General features: G+C 43.4%; 1 non-coding gene across 1 annotated transcript; it reads left to right on the top strand.

Annotated features, from left to right (window-relative positions):
- Window positions 1-1,075: 1,075 nt before the first annotated feature.
- LOC127192511 (small nucleolar RNA SNORA17) lies at window positions 1,076-1,205 on the top strand. The gene has a single exon (XR_007830992.1). It is a non-coding gene; the product is annotated as a small nucleolar RNA SNORA17 (small nucleolar RNA).
- The last annotated feature ends 20,758 nt before the right edge of the window (window positions 1,206-21,963 follow it).

Here is a 21,963-nt window from a genome sequence, read left to right as displayed (position 1 = left end):
ATATACATATATGGACTGTTTAGCCCAACAGGAAAGAAATACACATTTTTCTCTGTATCACATGGAACTATATCCAAAATTAATCACATCATAGGACATAATTCAAGTGTCTATAAATAAGAAATGAGGTAATGTTTTGTGTTCTTCCATGCCATATTACACTAAAACTAGAAATCAACAATGAAAGAAATTACAGAAGCCATAAAAATGTTTGGAGATTGAATAATATGCTTTTGAATGAACAAGTGAGTCATCCAAAAAATCGGAAAGAATTTCTTTTAATTCCTAGCAACAAATGATAATGAAAGCACATGCTAACAGAAGCTCTGGGACACACAAAGGCAGTCCTAAGAACAAAGTCTGCAGTGATAAGTGTTCATATTTTTAAAATCTGAGAGATAACAAATAAACAACCTAATGGTTCACCTCAGGGCTCTCAAGAAACAGCAAGCAACCAATTTCACACACAGTGGATAGGGAAGAAATTAATAGGAATAGAGATTTAAAGAACATTGCAGAAAATTACAATCTTTCTAAATGCATCTACAATACAACCCCTGCACCTAAGGCTCAGGGATCATTGCAGAAGAAATAGGGATTTTCCCGTGAGATTGTGACCCTGGAAATGTCAGAAGCTACATCCACAAAGTCTCACCAGCATGACCGCCTAAGCATGACCTGAACAAGGAGTGACACCAATAGGCATGCTAACTTGGACAGAGGGACACTCCTAAGGCCTCAGCCCTACATAAAGAACTGCAAGCAGCTACATAATGCTGAGAACAAGAAAAGTAGTCCTCCCCACAAAAGAGCAGAGTAGTTGGTAGTCCAATACCAAATGTTCATCCCTGAAAACATATAAATATAAGAATCATTACACTGCTGAGAAGGTCGTATTTATGAATTTAGAATTACACACACACACACACACACACATGCACGCACATGCACATGCACACACACGCACGCACACTTTTTTTTTTTTTAAGGCCATGAGAAAGAGAGCAAGGGAAAGGCATATGAGAGGATTTGGAAGTGGGGAAAGGGAAATAATATAATCTTACAAAAATTTTGCCTGCCCCCTGGAGGCACTGCAGGTGTGGCTGCTGTGTCACATGCGTGTCAGTAGGTAGGGGAGAGGAGAGAAGCTACATTCCGCTCAAGGTTCTGACCTTTAACATCTGAATGATTAGTAGCCTAACACTACCTGAAAAAGGCGAATCTGAGATGACCACCAGTCCCGTGCCGCACACGCCATGATGGCCTTCCAGGGCGAGAAGCGAGCCAGAGACAAGAGGAACCTCACCTGGGACTGCAGGCCCCAGACAGAAGTGAAAGAGATTGCCCCCACATGGTGCCATGCAGCAGGCCGAGGGCAATGAGCAAACCCAAGACGACCACCAGTCTGGCGCCGTGGGGCCTGGACAGAGAGCTAGCTTGAAATGACCACCAGTCTGGCACCACGCAGGCCTGGAGGGGGAGCAAACCAAGGCCGAGATGAATCCTGCCGGGTTCATGAATCCTGCACAGGTGGGGAATTATGGTCCTGAGGCCGCTCCTGAGATGACCCCAGACAGTCAGAGACTCCAGCACCTCTAAGAAGAGCAAATAAGAGGTGGAGAAATGGACGAGAAAGAGAAGCAGAAGGATGTGGGCACAGGGAAGAGAGGCAGAACTGGAGACTCGAGGGTAGTGACTGACAGCCTGATGTGAGCAGCTGGTGATGCTCCTAGGACCATGGTGGGGTCTTGGCCTGGGCTGCCACTGGGGCCACGTCTGAGTCTGTGGTCCTGAGGCAGCAGGGGTCTGTTACTAGCAAAGGCAAATGTCCCCGGTCTGGGACGCCACCTGGGGACATGTTGATGTCTGAGGACTGTGTAGAACTAAATATTAGGGAATGAGAAGGACAAAGAGCAAGTGATGGCCACCAGTTACGAAAGAGGATATAAAGCTAATTGTTTCTCCAGTTCTAACTCTGTTGGTGATTTTTCATTTTTGGTGGTGGGTAAGTGTGCAAAAAATATATTCCACGGTGAAAAGTATCCACAGCCTCCACCCAGAAATGTAAGAATAACTATATGGAGGTTCACTGAGTTGAATAGTTGTGGGGTCTGGTTAATCTTGGTGCATGATTTTTTTTTCTTTTACTTACAACATTTTTATAATAAAAATTGTTATTGAATGAAAATAATAATAAAAAGCAGCTCCTGAAGATTCACCATCTATTTCTTTTTTTTTAATATTTTTATTTAATTTTTAAATTTATGTGTGTTAGTGTGAGGTTGTCAAATCTTGGAGTTACAGACAGTTGTGAGCTGCCATGTGGGTGCTGGGAATTGAACCAGGGTCCTTTGGAAGAACAGGCAGTGTTCTTAACCACTGAGCCATCTCTCCAGCCCTCACCATCTATTTCTGCAAGCAGTCATATCCTTTGGTGTTCTGGAATCTTCCTGTCCTTTATCACTGAAACTTGCCATCAGTTTTATATGCTTTGCGGTTAGTGGTGATTAAAAAGGAATATTTAACAGAGGCAAGTTTTTGGGTTCCAAATCTGGGATGGTGTAGCCAGCTCTCATCTTTCTGGCTCTTGCCAGTCTTAGGAGATCACAAAGGTCACCTTGGTCATCTACTACACTGGAAGAGAAAGTCATCTGCACACACAAGTGAGAGGCCTGATGACTTCATTGAGAAATGCAGTATGTCCTCAAGGAGGCAGCCTGAAGGCAGTTGTAGCCTCCGTGTATCTAATATGACCTCCTCCAATATTATTATTACAAGAAGTTTACAAGATTGAAAAGTGCAGGCTGGCCCCCCATCTTAATGACTCATTTCCCCTTGTGATTTTTCTGTAGGATGGTTGTTGTGGGTAAGATTGCCACACACTTGGATGCTGAAGGCCAGAAGGAAGTGATTTATCGAAGGATGCATGCCCACCCTGACAGAGCCCTTGTAATCTGATCATCTCAGGAAATGCCCTCCCAGGCTCACTCAGAGACACGCTTTACAATCTTCTGTGCAGTTTACACATCAGTCAAGTTAACAATCATGGCTAACCATGGGCAAGCCCAGGATGCATCCTACAGAATCCTTCAGCATCCCCATTACATTTAGGGAAGATATTGTGTGGAGACTGAAAGCTCTACACAGTATCTTCACAGAAATCAAGCACAGGGATCAGTAAGGACTTATCAACTCTGCCTCAAGCACTGTGATAAATGTTAGGGAGACAAGAAGGACAAAGCCCTGCTGTCCTACCATTAACATAATGGAGGATTTATGCCCCCAAAATAAGTATATAAGCAATTACAAACTTTGGTGTTCTGGTATATGTCATGTAGGAGGTTGGAAGAAGGAGAGCCACAGGACATAGGGACCACTTTGGAAAGACCATAGAAGTAAAAATTAAGATGAAAGTTGTCATATGACAAGGAGCCAACCATTTGACGAACCAGTGAGTGGACCTTTCAGGAAATAGGAGATAATGGGAAAATCTGATCCGAGAACACGTTGGGGTGTCATGTTCCCAGTCAAGAGGTTTGTGACCAGAGGATAAATAACAAAGGCAAGGATATCAGGTAGAGGCAAATCAGGATCATGTCATGTAAAATGTGATAAATTAATTACAATGTATTGTAAATGCAATGAGAAGCATCAAAAGGGCTTAGTAGAAGAGCAGCATCGACATAAATGTTATACATGCATAATACATGGCCTTACACATATTACATGTAATATTATTGGTGTGTTAAATATGATACCATTTGATACAAAAGAAGAAATTAATAATATAAACCATGTGGTAATATCTCAAAAGTATTATTCTAAGTAAAAGAAGCCAAAAACCATATACTTTGTTACTCAACTTACAAGATATTACTAAAGGCAAAATTCTGGAGACATAAGTCAGTCAGTGATGCCAGGAATTATGTGTTCAGCAAGTGGATTTACCTCAGCGAAACACTACTTAGTCTTCTGTGCCTTGGCCATTATCATGGTTCTACCATAAACAGCATAAGAGGCATCTGAGAGGAAGGAACCTCAATAGAGAAAATGCCTCCATAAGATTAGAGTGTAGGATGTTTTCTTAATTAGTGATTGATGAGGGAGGGACCAGCCCATAGTGGGTGGTGACATTAACTCTTATGGTCCTGAGTTTTATAATAAAGCAGGCTAAAAAGAAAAGGAAAAAAAAAAAAAACAAGTTGGGCAAGCCATAAAGACAAGCCCATGAGCAGCACTTTTCTGTGGCCTCTTCGTCAGCTCCTGTGCCCAGGTTCCTGCCCTGCTTGAGTTCCTGTCCCAACTTCCTTTGATGATAAACAGTGATGTGGAAGCATAAGATGAATAAACTCTTTCCTCTCCAACTTGCTTTTGGCCATGATGTTTCATCACAGCAATAGTGACCCTAGCTAAGACAGTAGCTGTGCCCATTTCTCACCCACTGTGTTGTTAGCTCTCATGGGACCTAGAGGAGCAGAGGAAGTGCATTGTGATCTCCACAGGAAACAATAGTTACAATGGGTTAGTGACAATGGAACAACAGCCAAATCTTTTAAGTCAGAAGCAAAAGTTCCTACCTCTTCGTCCAGAGAACTATGCCCGGAGCTGCAATGCCATGACAGCTCTCATCAGTACTCTAGGCTAGACCCTATGACAGGAATTCTTAAACATTTTCCTCTCACACCCTCTTTCACTCAAGAAATTTTATGTGGAAGAAATATAAATCAAGAACAATCCACTATTACACATATAAGTTTCTGTTTATTACACAAGAAGGAAAATTTACATCCTCCTAAATGGAACTAATGCCCCTACAGTAGGGCGACATCTCCCCATCTTGCTTTCTTTTACCTTCTTTGTCCTTCCATCATATGATGGCCTCCACCATGTCATCATGAAGAAAGAAAGCCCTTGCCAGGTGCCAGTACCTTGACCTTGGACTTCTCCAGAATTATGAGAAAAAAATGCCTGTTCATTCTAAAAGAACCCATATCTGATATTCTGTTACAGCAACACAGAATGTGTGACTCACACTCACAGTAGGGCATCTAAGGCTTGGCAGGACTCCTAATCAGGCTGCTCCTTCTAACAGAGGTTAAATCGCCTCTAAGTCCTTTAACTTAGACCTCTAGGAAACTGCTTAAGCCACCAATCTCACCCTGTTTCACCTTCCTGCTGCAAAAGTACATAGGCATCAGTGATAATAACAGCAAGGTGGGGCTGGAGAGATGGCTCAGTGGTTAAGAGCAGCTCTGCTTTTCCAGAGGTCCTGAGTTTAATTCCCAGCATGCACACGGTGACACACAACCATCTATACTAGGATCTGATGCTCTCTTCTGGTATGCAGGTATGCATGCAGACCAAAGACCCTTATAAGCAAAAATACATAAATATTTTTAAAGATAACAGTAAGGAATGATAGACGAATATTTCAGCAAATGTTCCAGGATCAGATCTTTATTTTGCTTGTCACTGAGCTTGAGTGTGCACATGAAACTTTCTTACAGTACATGTCACTGTTAGACCCACGGCCATTGGTGAGAAGTAGGAAAATTCCATAAAACCAAAATCCTGGAGCAAGTGTACGTGTAAGAAACAGGAAAATAAGAGAACACAAGAAGGTGGATTTTAATCATGGAAGTAGCCTAGCATTTTCTGCAAAGCATTATATGTTCTGTAGGGCAACATCTCCCTGTGAGGCATGTCCTTATGGGGAACCAGGCAGGAAAACACGGCAAAAACCTGACTACTGAAGAGACTGCCTGACTCCTGGGGGCAGTGAGTGATCGCATGCCAGAAGGGTGAGCCCAAAACTGTTCTAAACTTCTCTAAAGTTCATGTGAGAAATGAAGCTTCACTGTCAAAATTCTGTAGTTGTCTCTGTCTGTTGCAAAGAGAGTTTTCCTTGATGAGGAGTGAAGACTAGACTTACCCATGGGTGTAAGGACAGGTATTTCCCCTTCAGTAACCATGGTTTCACTAGAACTGCTTACTTAGCTAGTTTTCAGTAGCAGGCATGGTTTTCCTCTTGTTGAATGGGTCTTAAGTTCACATAGAAAGCCATGGGTTACCTCCACAGTGTGCATGCCACTACTGCAGCTATGGAATCATCATGCTGTGCTGATGGATGTGGTTCGCAGGCATCACAGGTAGATGGAATTGTTGGTTGTTCTCTCCTTTGGAAGATTGCATAGGGCCTTCTGAAACCATGAGAGCTAGTCCTCAGGAAAGGGGCAGTCAGGTCAGTTATAGCTCAGGGTCCTCCGGGCCCTGTTTCTAAAGACATGCCCAACTTTTACACATGGGTTCAGGGGATCAAACTCAGGTCCTCACTCTGCCTACTGATCCATCTTCCCATCCCTGAATTTAATCTCTAAATATCATTGTGCTACATGGTATGTACTTACTTATAAGCAGATATTACCCATACATAGCACAGGATGACCATACTGAACATACCATACAATTCACAGACCCAAAGAAGCTAAGGGAGGGACTAAGGGAGGATGCTTAAATCTCACCCAGAAGGGGAAATAGAATAAACAGCGGAAGAGGATGAAGGGAAAGAACAGGATAGAAGAGAGCATGCTGAGGGAAATGAGGGTAGGGAACAGATGTGGGGAGAGCGGAAGCAGGAAGACAGAGGGCTTGCAGCAAGAAGAGAAGCCATGGGCAGGGGCATGTCTGAAACAAGCTGCACCCTTATAACAGGGTAGATTCCTTTGAGGATATGGGGATGACTCTAGCTGAGACTCCTTGTGGTGGGGGTGCAGGGGGTAGGGGGGGATGGACTGAAGAGGCTACCCTCTAACTAGACAGGACTCCTAGTGGAGGAAGGAAAACTCCAACTCACCCACCAAAACATCTTCCCTGCCTACAAGGTATACAGGGATAGACAGAGAAGAGATTGAGGAAACATCCAACCAATGCCTGGCCCAACCTCAGACCCACACCAAGGGATCCTGACACTATTAATGACATTCTGCTCTGTTGAAGGATCACTAACAACAACAGAGTGTTGCATAGCGGACATGGGCAAAAGAAATGTATCTGATTTTGAGAACTCCTTCTCCCTGGTAGAGAGCTCAGGTCCAGCAAGTATGGCCAGGTTTTCCCCTTTCAACACTGTCTCCCAATTTGGACCTTGAAGGGCTCAGAGAATGGAAAAGAAAGGCTGATAAGAAAAAAATTCATTTAATCCCAGCACTCGGGAGGCAGAGGCAGGTGGATTGCTGTGAGTTTGAGGCCAGCCTGGTCTACAAATGGAGTCCAGGACAGCCAAGGCTACACAGAGAAACCTTGCATCAAAAAAAAAAAAAAAAAGAAAAAGAAAAAGAAAGAAAAGAAAAGGGGCCCCAGGTCTCACTAGCAATCATTATCAATGAAAAGCTTTGCCTTTGAGCCTACAGCTCTCCATAGGAATTTTGGAGATGCCCAGGGAGGGCTCTCCTGGTGCTGTGTTTACAGAATCTCCTCTGCCTGATTGGGGATGGGAGGCTCTAAAGGAGCCTCTGGGACTTATGCCAAGATCTCCAGACACCACCGTTGACACCTGTCCAGTACCAGGGATGACAGCATCCCAGCATAGGCCTCTGGGATGGAGAGGATATGGAGGTGCTGCCAAGTGATGGGTGAGTCAGGGAATCAGCACCTCTTCAGGATGAGCCAAGAAAAGAGGCCTAAGCAGAGATGTCATTGCTCAGAATCTCAGCTTCTCTTTGAGTTCTAGCAGGGCACTGAACGTTTTCCTCCACAGAACCACACCACAGTTTTGCTGCTAGGGTGAAGGATTGGCAACAGATATTGATGAAAGGCTTGAATAATGACGCCAAAGTACCTTAGTTCAAACCCCAGTGCTGCAACTTTATACTTGCAGGACCTTGAGCAACTGACTTGATTTGTTTCCTTGTCTATAAAATGAAGGTGATAATAGTATCGACTTCACAGCCTCATGACGAGGACAGGATGAGTGCTTAGAATGGCCTGGCCCTTTACCAGCTCCATTCCCACATGAGTTATTATCAGAAGGATCTGCTTCAACATGCCTTGGTGCCCTTGATGTGGACAAATAGATCTTCTGGTTAGTCACTTACAGTAATTTCCTTGGCACCTGAACGTCTCACATCTTGATTTTTTTTTTCTTCCAAAGTCTTCATCCATCTGGGTCCACTGTGACCTTTAAGAATTGTAGGGTGCATGCCAAAGCTTTGTGTATTCTTCCACGTGTCCTTCTTACTATTAGCCTTAGGATCAGAAAACATCCATGTTCCTTGTCCATCAACAGCCAGAATTGTAAGACAGCTCTGCCCAAAGAAATTCTCTAGCTTCCCATTGCCCCTCTCCATCTTTCCAACCTCAAGGTCCTCTCTCTTTACTCCCATTTTTATGTCCTGCAGCACTCAAAACCTTAAGGTTCCCAAGCCAGGTTTCCTCCCTCTCCTTCCTATGTCTTCTAAAATCTCACTGTGCAAAGTGTGAGTTGTTGCCCATTACTGTCTTATAGGTTCGATCGGAAAGAGCTGATTTCCATTTTAATATCCTTTTGAGAGAGAGTTCATAAGCAAAAAGCACCTGCTTAGTATAAATACTTATAGTAAAATGGTCTAGGAACCTCCACGGCTAGACATAATTACTCCTAGGGCCCTCGGCTGGAGGAAGCCACATATTTCTTCTTTAGCACAAGGCTGTTGACTCATACACAGAACAGGCTTTGAGGGGCCCTGAAGCTGACACTCAGTCTGCATGGGAACCTTTCCCACCAGCTGCCTGCTCACTTCCCAGCGAGGCCAAGCTTATTATCTCCTGAAGAGCTCATTTTTTCATGCAGGCATGTTTGGCAGGCCAGAGGGGCTGTGGTTCTTTAGTCATGCCTCATGGCATTAACAAGAGCTCTCTCTGGCATCCCGTCACCCAAGCCAAAGGCAGCTCACACCTCTACAACAGGCGAACACATGGCTCCCTGGGCGTCCAGTGGCTCCCCAGAGGGCACTGAGTGTCAATGTATCTTGGGTTCAAGGGCATTCCCAACCACCAGCATTGAAAGCTGTAGTGAATTATGTAACCACACTCACTCACTCCTTAGAGGCACCGGAGCATGCACGCATGTGTATGTGCATGTACGTGCATGCGTGTGTACGTGCATGCGTGTGTACGTGCGTGCGTGCACACTTGTGTGTGGGGTGTGTGTGTGTGTGTGCGTGTGTGTGTGTGTGTGTACGTGCGTGCGTGTGTGCATGCGTGCGTGCTTGTGTGGGGTGTGTGTGTGTGTGTGTGTGTGTGTGTGTGTGTGTGTGTGATGGTTTTGAACACAAAACAAATGACAAAATACATGAAACATAATTAGATCAGACACCATTGGTTCCCCTTCCTCTAGAATATGTCCTAAGGCATTGTTTCTCCTATCTTTCTTTATCCTAGGACTTCAATGCCATGTCACTTTCAATAGCAAAAACAAAAAGAAAAATGCTTTCTTACAGTGCAATCATGTTCACTGGTAGTCCTTACCTTCTCCAGTCACAGGAACATAAAACCAATGGTCTGACAGGAACTATGTATAGGAACAGACCAACAACTTTCCATTTGACAAATGAGGACACTTTAGGATAGAGAAGATATATGGCTTAATCTACAGAGCCACTGGACTGATGTAACCCAGAAAATGGGCTATGCTGCAAACTGTGCCTAACTAGGAACTGGACATCCACTTTATCTCTTTAAGCAGCTGGGTACAGCCTGGTAACTATAGCTTGAATAAAGGGAAAATAAGGAAGGAAACAAGACAAAATTAAAAAGCTATTCCAGGGTCATCAATAGAAAAAACAAAGCCAGATGTAACCATTAAAAATATGGGCCAGAGCTGGACAGTGGTGGTGCATGCCTTTAATCCCAGCACTAGGGAGGCAGAGGCAGGCAGATCACTGTGAGTTCGAGGCCAGCCTGGTCTACAAAGCGAGTCCAAGACAGCCAAGGTTACACAGTGAAACCCTGTCTCAGAAAACAACAAATGCAGGCCGGGGCCATGTTCAATGGGTAACACACTTGGTGCACAAGTGTTAATCCCCAGCACCCATACAAAAGCCAGGAGCTTTAGTTATCATCAGAAATCCCATCCTTGATGGGAGTAAATAGCAAAATGATCCCAGGAGCTCTCTGGCTAGCCAATCTAGCAAACACAGTGAGGTTTTGGTTCAATGGAAGACTCTATCTCAAAAAGTAAGGTAGAAAGTAATAGAAGGAGACACCTGATACTGAACTGTAGCCTCCACATATGAAGCTACACACATGAACAAATACATGTGCATGTACTACAGACACACACACACACAAACACACACACACAAATACATACACAAAGACAGACAAAGCTAATCATTCACTGGACATTTACACTCTGCCTTTCCTGATCTACATGTGTCACATGCATGATCACATTTAATAATTAATAATTCTACATTACCATTCTCTTATTACCATTGTCATTTTCAACAAGGAATGGCATTCTTGGAGGCTGAGTCACTGCACCTATATTCCGTAGCTAAATGAAAGAGAGTGGAGCCAGGACTCAAAGGAACACAAGTCTGTCCGGTTCCCAGTTGCAGGCATCAAGAGAGACCAGTCTGGCAGCACAGTATCCAGAGCATCCAAATCAACCTGTAAGTGGAGATGAAGTTGCAAGGCCAGCCCCACAGAGGGCATTCATTCATTCTTTCATTCGCCCTCTTTGTTGTCTCTCTGACTCTTTACACAGCACTAACTCACCTACCTGATGATGCTGAAAAGACCCATGCAGGATTCTTGCTCTTCTTTGCCTGAGTGCACCTCATCCTCCTAACCATCTGAGGGGTGTCGTGTCAAAATATGAAAGTAAAAGTTTCTGAATGTTGTTATAGGTTGAAATGCATACCACCATCCAAAAGGCATGTTAAAACCCTAACCTCCCAGTTCTTTTTTTCCTGTTAATTTGTTTATTTAATCATTTTACAGCCTGATCTCAGCCCCTTCCCTCCTCTCCATCCAGTCCCACCCTCATTCTCCCCTCCTCCCATTTCCCCATCCCCTTATCCTCAGAGAAGGAGAAGTTCCTGCCCCCACCCCATCAACCCCCAGTTCTTCAACGTGGCCTTATTTGGGAATGAGGCCTTTGAATATTTAGCCACATGAAGAGGATGGCATTTCTGTTGACTCATATCCAATATAAGTTGTTTTTAAATACAAAAGGAAAATTTGACATAGATATACACAGAAGAAAGATGGTATGTGATGATACAGAGAAAAAAAATCTGGGAAGGCAGATGACTGGACAAGGAATGCAACGAGACTGCCAGAAAAAAAAAAAAAAAAAAAAAAAAAAAAAACACCAGAAGAAAGGAAGAGAAAAGGAAGGGTACACTGAGTTTCCGAAGGAGCATGGTCTGGCTAACGACGTGATTCCAGACTTTGAACCTCCTGAACTATGAGTCATAAATTTCTCCTTCTTAAGCCACAGTTTGTGTGTTGCCGTAGATTTGTGGAATAAATGTGGGAGTACCACAGTCACTCCACCACTAGCTCTCATCTCCCTTTTCCAAATGCAGAACCACTAATGCATACTGTACTGGGCCTCCCAGATAATCGTTGGCAATAAAACTAAAGCAGCCCTTCATATCTGCTGGTGTGTGTGCATGTGCATCTGTGTGTGCTGAAAAAGGATCTCCTGTAGCCCAGGCTGGTCTCGAACTTGCTATGTATTTGAGAATGACCTCAAATTCTTCATCTCCCTGCCTCCACTCCCCAGTGTGCGGTGGTTCACTAGTTTAAGCGGTGCTGAGTACTGAACCCAACTGCTCCACATCCCAGACCTCTGCTGTGGTTTAAACATCTCTCCACACCTCACATTGAACGTTTTTCTTAGTAGAAGGTATTTAGGTCACAAGGGCCCCATCTTCATGAATGAAATATGATCATCATGAAAAAGAGCCTGCCACCCATGTTTTCTCTTTCATGCAGGCTCACTGGACTGTCTGCCTTTCCATCATGGGATGATAATGTGTACGTGATTTAAGTTGCCACACCCCTAGACTTCTAGGAAATAAAAAGCTATGAAAAGTAAATATATTTCCTTTACAAGTTGCCATTTTTTCCTTTATAACTTGCTTTCCTCTATAAGTTAATAAAATATGTATTCCTTTATCACAACACAAAAATTAATAAAACAATAGCTCCTTCATTCTTTTATTCCTCCCAAGTCTCCAAAGCCTAGTTTCATGATAGATACCATGCTGAGTGCTAGGGTCGCAGACATGGAACAAGATGCCGCTGACATCAAGGACTCTTGGGACACTAAAAAATCCAAAAGCAGTGAGCCAGGGCCCCTCTTCTCTTTAGTGTATGTGTGTGTGTGTGTGTGTGTGTGTGTGTGTGTGCATTTTCATCTGTATGTGGGTACACATGTATAAGGAATGCACATATGTTCATGTGGAGGGCTGGACCTGGTCACAGGTGCACGTTCTACTCCTTTGAGACAGGTTCCTTCATGGCTTAAAGCTCATCAGTTATCTGAGACAAGCTAGCCAGGAAGCCCTGGGAAGACACTTGCTTCTACTTCATAGATCTGAGATTACAAACGTATACCCTGACACCCAGAATTTTTACCTGCATTTAGGGGAGTCAATCTCTTTGCTATTTCCTTGGCTTCAGGACCTGCCTCCTAAGAAGCTGGGGTGGGAGGCAAGGCATGCACACAAAACAGAGGCCTTGTCAGCAGACTCTGAGTGACCTAGAAGTCCAGGAGAGAAGCTGAGACGGGGGAAGACAGGGCTGTTAGAGAGCTTCCTGCTGAAGCTCTGCTCTCCAAGCCAGGTCAGGGGTGACCGTACTGTACAAGATCTAGAAACAGCAAGCCTGGTGTGGTGGCATGCACACATTTAATCCTAGCATTTGGGAGGCAGAGGCAGAGCCTACAAAGTGAGTCCAGGACAGCCAAAGCTACACAAAGAAACTCTGTCTCGAACAACAAAAACAGAGAGAGAGAGAGAGAGAGAGAGAGAGAGAGAGAGAGAGAGAGAGAGAGAGAGATGGTCTTTGAGAACAACAAAGTCTAACACTCCTCTCCTCCCATCTGTCTTAGAACAATCAGCAGTGGAAAACCCTGGCAGTTCTCTTCCCCTGAGGCCCACAGGAGGCCAAACAAAGATTGTTATGAAGAAGCTTGGCAGGGGTGTCTCCAACTTGTCAAGGATCCCAAAATTTTACTTTTACTTGATAACATCAATAAAGACTTGAAATGCTAAGTGGAGTTTTCCTCAACTCTTCATGATAAGAAACCAATTTGATCAACCATACTAAAGGGAAAGATTGTGTCATCTTTACAGATGACTTTTCTAGTCTCTCCCTTAAAACACACACACACACACACACACACACACACACACACACACACAATCAGTATCTTGTGAAAAAGAAATCAAAGAATTTACAATCAAAAAAGCCTACTGAAAAAAAGTGGAAAAGAGGTGCAGGTTGTTAATTAACAAAACTGCTTTCTGGTCCATGTGGTGTCTGAGCTATTTGGCAGTTTCTTTGTTTTTTTAATTAATGGATTTTTTTTTGAATGGTTTAGGTTTATGGAAAAAATGAGCAGAAAGTGTGAAGGGTCTCCATCTACCTCCTTTCACATGCTTAGCAGATTTTTTAAAGTTCATAATTTGTTGCAAATCTACATTCTAACGAGAAATTCACTTTGCACCTAATTTTATGTTTGTAATTGTATATTCCATTTCATAAAAGAGACGTTTAGATATTCACCCACTCACCCCCCAAACCCGACACAATCCTTACAGTTCTGCCGTCTCCCTTAAGTTGGTAGTTTTCAGACATCAGGGGTCTGGGTGCTTTCAAGTTAAAATGGTCAATTAGCTTCAAAAGGCTGGGCAATACTCCTGGTCCCTGGCCAATGAGCTACACTGCCCTGAAACTCTGCTGAAATCTTCCCCCACAGCATCATGTCTTCAGCCCACCCTGTTAACTGATAGATGCTAGGTCACAGCTTTGGGCTTCCATGGGACTTCCTCAACCTTGGCCTCAACCCTGAGTTCATCCAAGCAGCTCACCTCTCTAGACAGGTCTGTGACTTCATCCATCTAGAATTTCAAAAGTCCCAAAAACATACCAGTTCTTTTCTTTTTAATTCAGCAGTAGCAAAATATGACCTAAATAAACAAGTTGACATTCACCTTAATCAGTATTACAAGACTTCTTTGGATGCTCTGCTCTAAGACCTTAAAACTGCCTCCCACCCTCAAGGAATGCTATGTAATACGCGGGACATGTACTGTTATTACAATTCCCAAGCCTTCAGAGCTCTAGATTCTGGCCCTAAGGGCTTTTCATAAGAAATTATAGATCTACTTACACCACAGACCTGTCAAAAGGATGAAAGTGACATTGACATGAGCAGCTCAAAGCATCACACAGAGTGGTAGCAGTTTTAAGTCATAGAGGTGCTGGCTGTAACTGTTACTGTTGTTGGTGGATTCTGGTTGGAAATCCATCAGCATGGATACCTAAGAAGAGAAAGAGATGTCCCATTTCAACCTGAGTACCCCGTCCTGTCACAGACATGAGGACAAGTCATAGTGGCTTTGCTTGACAAAGTTCCAGAAACTTCCAACTGTCCAGCATGATCACTAGACATCCAGAGCAGCTGTTGAGGCTTTGCTTGACAAAATTCCAAAGATCTCTGGCTGATCACCAGTAGCCCCAAATATTATATATGGTGTAATATTGCTTAGAAATCTGCTATTTCTCCTAAAACTATTTTTTCTCTCTATTTCTCAGCCCTAAGGAAAATCATACAGGGAAAAACTTTTTCCCACAGGAAATGTTGAAGGAGGGCATCTGGCCAAAGGCTTGAGACAATGATAAAGTTTTTTGCTCTGACTGTGAGCACTCAAGCAGAAACTGCATGAAAGAAAGTTAAGACCTTGACATAACAGTACCTGGCTAGATACTGTTACCTGTAGAAACGTTTCCTCAGAATCTGTGCTTAGAGCAATAAAAGGTGGACTTGGAACATCATGCTTTACAGATATTTTACAATAGAGGACCCCTTGGCAGCTAGCCTAGGCTTAGATAGCACGCTGGTTTGTCTGGGACTGGAAGTAGGTCAACTTTTTTCTTTTGAGAACATTTAGCTCAAGCTATGTTGCTATAGCCATCTTGTAAACACATTGGCTTTAGCCCAGGGAAATTTATGATGAAACTTTCCTATGTATTGTTTAAAAAATAATGATCAAGTCATGCTGATCATTGCTTGAAAACTGATTGATTTTTGTTGTATGATTTGTTGTAGGTTACAGAACTTTTTGTATTTTCTTGTTATTCTGTTGATTTTTTTTTCTGATTGCCCTGGTGATTGTAAAAGATGAAAAAAAATTCATGATGTAATCTGTAATGGAAAAAATTGAACTTCATCTCAATAAAATACTGGGGTTGGCCCAAGGAGACCATCAAACAAGTAACATACATGAGAGAGTAAGCTAGAGTGATATAGGAAAAGCAAGAGAGATGGATAGATGGGGAATGGCAAGAAATATAGGTAGATGGGTAACAGCAGGCAAGAAAATTAGAAAGATGGGCAACAGCAAGCAAGGAGATAGAAGGATGGATAACAGCAAGCAAGGAGATAGCTAGATAGAAAGACAGCAAGCAAGTAAGCGAACAAGGAGCAAGGAGTCAGACAGAGACAGCGAACAAGACAGAGAAGGAGGCAGATAAAGAGCCAGAGGAAAAGTTCTCCTGGCTTTGAGACCTTCAGCTTGTACCGCATATACCTGAGTCTCTGAGTATTCCTTTTTCCTCACTTCCTCAGCCTCTCCTCAACAACTAGTTCCTCTAGCTAGTTGTTCAACCAATGGTTGATTTCCCTTAACCAGCTTCTCACTGCCTGCTCAGTTCTCCCTATCCAGGATCTGTCTCTCTTCTCTTGTCTTCTCTGTTGCCAGAGCTGGTCTTGGGTAGTGGGAATGTCCACTTGACACAACACCTTAGTGCCAAGCTCATGTTCTAGGCAAGAATACTGACCCATATCCTGTGTCCATCCATTAGGGCTACCTGCCATGTCTGCATATGGATGGAGCCCAGTGGCTTTCACAAGAAGTTGGAACTCTTCCCAGGGTGCCTCCAATTAACCAGGCCATAGTAAGGTTCTTTGGACTCTGGTTCCACTTGTCTAAGAAGCGGGAGATAAGACCTATTTCTGAAATAAGGTCTTCAAAAGCCTCAGATACCCACAGAATATGGCATTTAAAGATGTTTTTTATTATTCTAAAGATTCTTTGACGACAAGACAAGTTAACTCCTGACAACACCCAGCCGACCTCAAAGACAATGATAAGCATCAAAGAACTTCCTCATGGACTTGCTTTCAAATGTGGCAAACCAGCCACTGGGCAAAATGTCCTCATTTCTGCTAGAGACACAATTCTGCCTAAAACTAGGCAAGCTTAGATGCAGGCAGAGTCGACGGCCGAACTCTACCAAGACAAGTCCTCAATAGTTCCTGCCTTGTGGATAAGTCTGGCAGAAATATTGGGCTAGAAGGCTGAAGATGAGGCTCCAATGATAAGAGAGTGTTGGGTGACTGTTCAGGCAATAAACTCTCAGTCATTTTTTTATTTGGGAAGCTGCTTACCTGTACTACCAGTTCACTCAGGCATTTACATTCTATCCCTTCTCAAGTCTCTGAGGGGGAATTGAAGACCAGATAGTTTAGTTTTACAATCAAATTTAGTTGGTTAGGGGATAAGATGATTTTAGATCAAGATAAAGGATTTAAGTTAATAGAGACAAAATATGATAGATATTGAATTTCATTCAGAGATTTAGACCCAACAAGATAGGAAAGATATTTATTTCTAGTTTGACAAATACAAAAAGCCAAATCAGTATGAATGCAACATTTATATAACTCACGATTGTCTCATGGTTCTCCCTGCTTTATGTAGTTTGTTTTATTCATGTGTAATAAAATAAATATATGTGTCAAAAAAAAAAGACCTACTTCTGATTTGTTTCAAAACTCAAACAGTAAAGTTTTAAATGTGGCTTCATTTGGACAAACTTCTTGTAGGGGTAACCAACTTCAGATGTGATTGTTAGGATGAACCTAATCCATAATGGCTGATAACCTCAAACTAAAGACAAATTTGGGCTGAAGAAGACAATGACATTAATACATGGAGAGGAAGATGAATGTCTACAAGCCTCAGAGGAACCAAGTCTGACATCACCAGTGTTGGGCTGCCACCCTCCAGAATGGTAAGACTATCGCTTTCTGTTTAAATGTCACACATACAGTAATGCTTTATTTGCTGTTATTGGCAGCCCTAGAAGACTAATAGTCCGCAAATTTAATTAACTAATTAGTTTTACTTTATGTATAAATTACTCCACCCACTGTCACGGTTAATCCCATGACAATGCAAGCAACATATTATCAATTAGGTGCCATGGTGTATCATAGCATGGTGTCTCATAGTCAACTTAGCAGGTCCAGCTTGAGGCTATCTATACCTGATTTCATAATTCTGCCTGTTCTCTAGAGAAATCAACCTTTCATAAGAATGCCAAGAGGCCAGAAATGGTTCAGTTGGCAAACTGCTAGTCTCACATTCACAAGGACTTGAATTCAATCCCCAGAGCCCACATGAGAAGGTCAGTCAGGGTAGCACTCACTTGTAATCCCTACTTTGGAAAGAAAGTTCCAGGCAGATTCATGGCTCACCAGCCATGCTAGACTAATTGGATGACCAAAAGGCCAATAATAATAAAAGATCTTATCTCAACAAAAGAAAAGAGTGTTTGACACTCAAGGTTGTTTCTAGGCTCCACACTCTCTCACACATATATATGCATGCGTGTACACACACACACACACACACACACACACACATACACACACACACATACATGCACACCTTTACAGAGTCTGTCTGATTGGTCCTGAGAGATTAAACTGTCTTGGGGGAAAGTGTAGGGAGATAGGTTTGATCATGAACAGTACAGGGATCCTCTAAAGAACCAGAAGCTATACCGTCTTTGGCTGATGGTCTATCTTTCCTACCATACTCCAAAGCTGGCTGTCACAAATAGGAAGAACATACTTCACACACACACACACACACACAAAAAAAATGGTCATTCTCTTAAACATCCCTGCTGGTTTTCTGTGGGAATTCCAGGTGCCTGGATACTGTAACTTCATTACTTTGGTGATGCTATATAGATTAACTTACTAAATCCTCAGAGAAGAAGAAATTGCACACACCCCCTTTTTTTTTTTTTTAAGATGAAAGCTTTGCCTCCAAGAGTCCCAGCTGGGTCTAAAGCTTGGGTTTCCTGGCATAAAAAGATTCAATCTATTTGTCACAGGCTGAACCAAGCAAGTATCCAAACTCCTGGGTCATCCTTACCTTCCCCTGTGGCAGAAAACCAGAGTGAGATGTTAGATAAAGTTATCAGGATTTATTAATGTAAAAAAGGCTAGAAAACTATCCACTGCCCCAGGCCAATGAGGAGAGTGTGCTGGCAATGTAAGCTGTGTTCTTTACAGAGCTATCTGGGCTCCTGGCCTTTCAGACTTGCCTGTCAGAGCTCCAGTTCTCGGCTGAGACTGCAAAAGCACTGAGCTTTCTCTCCCATTACGCCGTGATCAAAGAACAAAGATTATGAATGGCAGCATGCTCCTAAGGAGTACATTGATGTCAGAACTGGCGTGCCTGGCTTTTGGCAGGCCCTGTCATCTTGGTCCTGGGGCTCTAAGCTGCTATTTACCCTGAGGGCTCTCAGTAGCTGGAGCTAGCCTCCTAACTGTGCAGCAGACCCTGCTGGTCCAACTTCCCTGAGTCTGTCCTCAGGGATTGTCTCATGCTTGCTGGAAGAGGGTTTTACATACTGGTCATGATTTCAAAGATGGCACCAAGTCACACAGCATAGCTAAGGCTGCTGAGTACTTGCCAGCTCTTTTCTGTCCCATGTCCTTCTCAGAGCTACTCAAGCCAGTTCCTTCCCCGAACCCTGCAATATGCATAGTGACAGATTCCCATGGTAGATGGCCTGAGATCCAAGTTAATGGCGTGACTTTAAATAGACAGATAAAGAGAGTCAAGCTTGCCAGGTGCATGTTTAGCAGAGCTTGAGTTTGCTAAAGAAGATATTCTCAGTAGCCAAGAGTAAGCGATGCCATGACATGAAAGGTACCTACATGGCTGATGCCAAAAGTCTGCCAGGCACCATCTACAGGACTGTGTATGAGGTATGTGACAATTAGCTATCTGCAACCAGGACACCCAAGGATGCAGCTGTTGCTCTATGCTGGGCAATCCCCTAAAGAGTTGAAGCCACAGCACAACATGGCCACAGAGCCACAAATAGCCCCCGGATGGGTGGGTAAGCCTGAGGCATAAATAAGCCAGTGTTCCACACTTCTCAGCTCATTATTCCATTTAAAGGATCCTTTCCCTTTTTGCACCAAGTTTAGCTACCTATAAATCAAGCAGCCAGCAGGACACATGTTGCAGTGAGAAGCATTTACTGCAGTAAAAGACATTTAGGGTGGTCACAAAGGTCCAGAGTATCCTATGGTCTCCCTGGCTGGTGTAAGTCAACCCTAACTCTCCTCCTTTGGGTCACCATACTCTCTCCAGTCCAGAACACAAACGAGTTCCTACCTTTCTCACATCCCAACATGGGTGCACTGCCTTTCAAATGTGTCTCTCTTGGTTAAGCAGGACAACATTTCTAAAAACCCCTTGACTTTCTGTTTCCTCTGATAGGCTACCTAGGAGACCCTCAGTAGAAGGGGAAGATAAAAGGAAATACATTGTCATTCCACTGCATGTATCTGCTGCTGCTCTTCACACTCAACTCCCTAGCATGATACAGCACCCGAATTCACATTCTCCTTACTCACCACACACGCACACACACACGCGCACACACGCAAAACTCCTGGACATTGGATGTGTATTCAGCTCTGTGAGAAAGGACGTAGTTTATGCTCCACATCTTCCTCTCCGAGCTCAGAAGCAATAAGAGGGTTGAGGAGCCGGTTCAATGTAGTAAAATGCTTGCTTCTGGACTCACAAACATGAGGACCTGAGTTTGATCCCTAGCACCATGGGAAAAACCATGTGTAGTTGTATGAGCTTGTCACTCCAGATCAGAGGGGCAGAGACAGGAAGATCCTTGGGGTTTCTTGGCCAGTCAGCCTAGCCTAATTGAGGAGGCCCAGGTCCCAAACAGAGAGCCTGTCTCAAGAAGCAAGGTGGACAGCTCTTGAAGGAAAACATCTGAAGCTGATCTCTACTCTAGCACATATCCACACACACAACGTGCATGCACAGACATATACATGCACACATATGCACATACATACACACATGCACACACACATACACAAACACATACACAAACACATACACACATATACACACACAGATCATTTTGTTCTTATAGGGTTCCAACTTATGCACATGGGAATCCTGGCTACGGTGGCCTTCCCTCTGCCTGAGGACTCCAATCTCCAGCTTGAAGATGAGAGGCAGCCTTTAAGAGACTACTAAGCCAACCACCATGGCTGTCTAAGCCAATTCCCCGGGGGGGCGGGGGGGAGGATGAAGACTGACCTGTATATTTATTCTGATTTTTCAGTGAATCCAGCTTGATACAAAAGAGGAGGATTTTAGAGACAAATCCCTTAAAGAAGAGATAGGTAGAAATGATGACATATGCAGGAAAAGCACCCATGCATTACAGCCTGTAGTAAGAACTTGGTAAGCCTCAGCTCTCGGTGGCCAAAGTATTTGTGAAGATAAAGAAATGTTTGTAAAAACTGCTCTGACAACTATGGAATACTATTCAAATTCTTTTTCCTTTTTTACTTAGATGTGTTCGTTTTCTTTACTAGTGATTGGTAATTACAAACTTGGGATCTGATGTGCAATTTTATTTTATTTTTCATTAATATGTTTATTTATTTACTTTATGTCCAGATTGCAACTTCCCCTCCCTCCTCTCCTTCCAGTCCCTCCTTCCCCTATTCCCCACTCCCTTTCTCCTCAGAGAAAAGGAAACCTCCTCTGGATATAAACACACCTTGGCACATCACGTTGTAATAGGACTGAGACATCTTCTTCTGTTGAGGCTAGAAAAGGCCATCCAGCTAGGGAGGAAAGTGGTCCAAATGCAGGCAATAGAGTGAGAGGCAGCCCCTGCTCCTGCTGTTAGAGGTTCCACATGACAACCAAGCTGTACATGTGTAACATATGTGTAGGGGGCTGAGGTCCATGTCATCCATGTTCTCTGGTTGGTGGTTCGGTCTCTGTGAGCCCCTATGGGTCCAGGTTAGTTGATTCTGTAGGGTTTCTTGTGGTGTCTTTGATCTCTCTGGGTCTTTTAATCCTTCCTCCCTTCCTTCCACAAGAGTCCCCAAGCTCTGTCTAATGTTTGGCTCTGGGTCTTTGCATGTTTTCATCAGCTCCTGGTTGAAGGCACTCAGATAACAGGTATGCTAGCCTCCTGTCTGAAAGAATAGCAGAATAGTGTTGAAAGTGTCATGCCATGAGAGTCAAGTTGGCCCAGTCATTGGTTGGCCATTCCCTTACTTTCTGTTCCCTCCTTATTTCTGCACATCTTATATTTAAGAAAAAAAAAGTGTGGGTCAAAGGTTTTGTGGCTGGGCTGATGTCCCAATCCCTCCATTGCAAGTCTTGCTTGGTTACAAGAGGTGGCCATTTCAGGGTCCATATCCCTTGTTGCTAGGTGTCTTAGCTAGGGTCACCCTCATAGACTCCTGGGAGTTTCTATTGTCCTGGATTTCTAGCTAGTCCCAGAAATCACACACATACATACATACATACATACATACATACATACATACATACATACACACACATACATACACACACACACACACACACACACACA

This window comes from Acomys russatus, chromosome 7, assembly GCF_903995435.1.
Source record: "Acomys russatus chromosome 7, mAcoRus1.1, whole genome shotgun sequence".
In the NCBI taxonomy this organism is placed as follows: Eukaryota; Metazoa; Chordata; class Mammalia; order Rodentia; family Muridae; genus Acomys; species Acomys russatus.
The sequence above is the reverse complement of the archived record's forward strand: the minus strand, read 5'-3'. Positions and strand labels throughout refer to the sequence as shown.